The sequence below is a fragment of the Pinus tabuliformis genome, chromosome 6 (genome assembly GCF_031772625.1).
Source record: "Pinus tabuliformis cultivar Carrire ecotype Pingquan chromosome 6, CPIR1, whole genome shotgun sequence".
NCBI classification, from domain to species: domain Eukaryota; kingdom Viridiplantae; phylum Streptophyta; class Pinopsida; order Pinales; family Pinaceae; genus Pinus; species Pinus tabuliformis.
This window is the reverse complement of record NC_142292.1, coordinates 2,033,363,052-2,033,368,527: the sequence shown is the minus strand read 5'-3', so window position 1 is coordinate 2,033,368,527 and position 5,476 is coordinate 2,033,363,052.

Below are 5,476 nucleotides of genomic sequence, written 5' to 3'. Positions count from 1 at the left end.
TAAGTTGGCTTACTCACCAAAGCCAAACGCAAGAATTGGGTCAGGCATGAGGTTGAAGAATACTTGGACCGGTTTAGATAGATCGCTACCAAGGAAGATCTTGAAGTGAAATGTAAGAACATGCAGAAGTACGTTGGTGGCCCTGTCCAGATGAATATTATGATGCTATTGCTAAAGAAGGAAACTCAGATCGATTCCAAATCAGTGTACTCGGATGCCATGGAGGCTAGAGTCTGCTTTTAGCCCGATCCCATCGTACAGTTTCGGGAATTCATTGCGCAGTAGAATGTTTGGCACTGTCATGTGACAAAGAACCTAAAATTCGAAGTTATTGAGTTGGAGTTTCCCCAAACTCAAGCTCAACTTATTTGTCTTATTATGTTTTCTAGTTGGCTCAACCCAATTTTGTCCTATATGGGTACCAATATATTGTGATATTCTTTTATAATTAATTTGTAAGTGGAATTCCAAGTGTCCATTGTGGAATGTGAAGAGTAATTTTGTAAAGAAGTTGAAGAGTCATGAGACAAGTCCAAGAGTCACAAAAGGGAGATGAATAGTCACCCATTTTGTTATAAATATGTTCTCATAACTCATGTAAAGGGCTTTTTGGGGAGCCAAGCTTTTGGCTAGGCTTTTAGCTTATAATCAGGAGCTTGAGAGTTTGTTGAGAGCCTTGGCTTCTCAGTAGCATAGAGGGAGTATATTTCTTTGGAGGAGCAGGTGTAGACTTCATGTTCCACTATTGGGACTAATGGTTCGTCAATGGTATATGTATGCTTGGAAATTTTACTTTAATAAAAGCTCAAAGCCAACACATTTTCATGCATATGTTGTGAATATAGTAGGAATATTCTTGTTATGTTTGCAATATATGTCATTTCACTTACGCTAACGCTTATGAACTATTTTGTTTGCATTAGTATGAATCTTATTGAATGTGTGTTGTTGTTTATTTTCGTCATTAATAACTTGTGAACTATTTTGCAGGCTAACTCATGATGTTTTATGCTCGTGTGTTCCTTTTAAGTTGCGTACTATTACAGGTTTTTAAGGGGCTCGCTCATTTCCCCTCATTGTGTTGGAACCTTTCATACATCACACTTGACCCTCCCCAAAGTCACACACTTGTTCACCAAAGTCACAATTACACCACTATATGCGTTATTGCAGCCAAGGCACATCATTAAAACCCATTGCTTCGACAACCGGGTCGTATTCCAGATGGGGCTCCTACACCGGGCCGTATTCCAGATGGGGTGTGAGGTCTAGTTGGGAATTCATATCGTGGAGACCCCCTGAATGTTGGCAGGTCTAGCACCGTCAACAATACCCATACCTTTGCACAGGATTTTCCTCCACACAAGATTTAACTTCGACACACCATTACCTTCATACAAACCTTTTCTTTTGCACAACCTTGGCTTCCACACAACATTTATTACTTTGCATATTTTCCCCACATATCTCCGCATCATATTGTGAAGTTAAAGCATCTGTTTCTTTAAGCAATGGCAATACTCCTGAAGTTGTCTTAGCCCTTGTGCGCTGGCTTGTTGGCCATTTTTGACCAGGAGTGATGATTGGGGCTACCTCCTTCTCAACCTTCTCATCCTTGTTGGCCTCCTCAGCTTCCTCAGCCTTTGAACTTCTCGGTCTTCTCGACTTGCCTGCCCTACACTTGAATTGCTTGCTTGGCCAACCTATTTTTCCTTATGATGCATGATTCACTCTTGAACTACTTGCTCAGCCAACCTATTCAACCTTTTTGGTTCGATTTTTTGTTCTACTTGATCCTCTGCCGCCTCTTCTACTTGATCTGTTGTTTTTCCTTCGACATTAGTGACACTATTACAATTGACATCAATGACAACATATGTGCAACAATGCTTGATGACTGTGACATCAATACCAACACACATTTTTCAATAGTCCACTCAGTTTTGCTAGTAGTTTATTGCAAGAATTTAAGGAGTATTCACTCTGTAATCTTTTTAAAGTTGTCATAGGCAACAAACTATTCATTCATAACTAACTTTGTTGTGGCAAATGAAAGCACACAAGAGTAAATTTTGGATTCTTTAATGTGTGCTCTATTAAGTTGTTTGGTGGGAGATGCCTATTTGAACTTAATTTTCCATTTCTAAAGAATATCACAATATCATATTGCATTCTCATGTCATTGAAACTTGAGAGATTATTACTGTGAGGCTTTTACAAAGTTCATATTGTATTTTCCGGTTTTAATCTGTTCAAATTATGAATCTGAATTATATGCATGCATGAAGGAGCCCTACAATCTTGTATGGTGTCTGATAAAACAATGTTTCTCTTCGGCATGTAATCAAAGAATATGTTTTATCATTTTTCTGCAAGTCAATCTTTCTCTTAATCTTGTTGTATTATATACTAAAGGACATACAACTTCAATAAACATTTAAAAGGTCCAGTGACCATGTATGGTAACTTTATTTTGGTAATTTTAGTTCTAACATGCGCCTTTCTGAGCACTAGGGTGTTGTTTTTGTTAGGGATAGTATGTTCAAATTGTTTTATTCTAATTGAATGTCTTCCAAATTTTCTAAGAAATCTATTGCAACTACAATTTAAGTGTTGTTTGTTAGAATTTCTTATGCTAATTTGTAAAGCTTATAAATCTCTATTATATTGCCATCATAACTATGAGAGGGAAAATAAGAACCATATGAAAAAGGAATCACCAAGCCTTTAATTGTCTTTCTACATCAAGGAGTAATACCCCAACTACTTTGTGAAAACTACGATGGGTGCAACTTGGTGTCAAAATGATGGAAATATTTTTTAAATTACAACCATCTATCAATAACTGGAAATAAAATGACATGGAAATCTTATAAGTTTTCAAAAGAATTAGTCATGCCCATTGTTATCGCTCTTATGCATGAAGACTTGTATTATTATTTAATAAACTTTTAAGCAGGTTGCTTGTGGATAATTTGGTTTGTAGGCCTTTGTTGCAACTTTTAAAGTATATCTCTTCATTGAGGATCACCTTTCGAGGCATTGCTAAATATTTGAGGCATGGTGGCACATGTGGTAGATTTCTGCCTTCATATTTGAGGCATGGTAGCACATACGGTAGATTTATGACTTCGAGAGCCCTTATTGGCCTATTTGCATGCATATATGTTTATTAAGGATGCATCTCACACATACTAAGGCAAGGTGACATTCAAAGGCATTGCCATATCATGTACAAATAATTTAAAGAGTTTGAGAAATGCCTTAGGTTTTGATGCCACCTATTCATGGGGAGATTTATGAGTTCAACAATGTCATAAAAGTAGAAAATACATAACACTCTTAAAATGTCAATTTGTATGATTTTTGTAGAAAAAATGCATTTTCTTTCTCATGGATGTCTAGCATTTAAAATATATCCTCTACAAACACTCAAGATAAGAAATATTTGTAAGGATTTACAATTTTTTTTCTCAAAAACATTAGCTGATTCACATTATCTCAATATGGTCAAATTTGACAAATCAACATAAACCTCAATTAGTCAATATTAATTCTATATGTTGATTAATCATCATTTACATTTAGAAGAAAATTCATGAAAATGGACGATAAAAAAGGCAAAACATTTAAATATATAAATTAATGTGACAATTTGACCCCAACTATAGTAATGGGATAGAAACAGTGAATTCTAAAACAAAAATTAAGGCTTCATGTGATTCTCTATGAAATGGCTGCCACCACTAGTAGCTTAGGTTTTGCTTCTCATTTGACTTTTGTCTTTCAATGAATAGTTCTACTTTGATGGAGTTCATGTATGTATAGTGAATTTGACTAAAGTGGAACACAAGTGTAAATTCTTATTTCAATATCTAGATTTCATTGTGCATGTCAAGTTTTTTTTGCCAAAAGTGAAGTAGCATGATAGATTGGTACAATTTGGTTCATGAGATTGTTATGACAATTGTATTTTAATTTCCATTTTGTTCAATGTTTGTAAAAGGGACGACATACACCTAAAAATCTACATAGATCATTTTATATTATGGCAAATTACTACTAATTCATACTAAATAATAAATTTAAAATTTTTATCATATATATTATATGCACTTTTCTAGCTTTTCATGCACCACCAAGTAATGATCATAGAATCATTTGGGAAAAAGGGTTATGAAGATTTGATCTTCCAAATGTTTTGATTAATGAGAATTTAATATGGAGGTAAAATTAAATGCATGAGATTTAAAAAAATGTAAGATCTAAATTAATGAAATTTAAATATATAAATTGATTTTAAAAATACAAATTAATTATTCTTTAAAAGTAATATTCTATAACATTTAATTAAGTCGAAGGCTTTTTGGCTTTTTTATGTTGAGGTTTTACCTCATGACATGTATTCATTGTTCCTCGCAGAATCTGATTAAGGGTAGTGAGCCCTCTTTATTGATATTCATTGTCCCTCACAGAATCTGAACAAGTGTTGTGAGCCTTCTATATTGATCCTACTAAGTTATAATTAATTCATTGAGTTAACACCTTTAGTGTTTCTTTGCACATTAGTAGGAGTACTAGTTATAACTTTATGAGGTTACAAAGTTATTTTCTTGTTTTGAAACCAAATACCAAATTGAAAAACATCGGGTTGTCTCTGACCACACAATACCTCACATGGTATATGGTGACAGCGGTTCACAAAAACTTCCACCCCACGAGGTGGAAGCAACATATATTTTTTCAATGCAGCTTTTACTTAGCCAATACTCAAATCTTAGGATTCTCTCACTCACTGCAAGAGATGTCGTTACTATGATCGAGTAGTTGTCGTGATCTTGACTGACTGCGATTCTGGGGTTTCGTTGTAATACAGTGGCGATCGCTGGGATGGGCCAAAAGACGAGAGTGGAGGTGCAGAGAGATGGTGCCTGAACAGAGGCAGTGGTTGTCGTTGCTTATGGTCGTGGGCGAGAGCGTCGTTACAAGGTACGCTATGACCACCACCCTGACAGCGACGCGCAGCGATTGACACAAGAAGAAGATGTTCCCTATACCCGTGTCAGACCCATTTCTCCTCAGGCACCCCACAATTACAATTACTCCCTCCGAGACGCGGTTGAAGTTTCTGACAAAGGCTGCTGGTTGTTGGAAATTTCTGGTAATTTCAAAGGAAAGACTGAACAGAGAAAATGCTCTGTTTTCACGAGAATCTTAACATAAGGAAGCCAAAATAAAATTGTTTTCAAAAGTCAGAGGTTTCAACAACACATAAAAACTTGTATTTATTCTGTCTGATACAAATTTCTTCCTCCAACAGAGGGATTACACCAGTTTTAAAAGGAAATTTACTCTGTCTCTGCAACAGAGAGTAATACTCTGTTTTCCAAAAAAAATTAACACACTACTGTGTAAAAAAAAACTTTACTACTGTAAATATAATTCCTTACCTATGCTGGGGCATTTCCATTACATT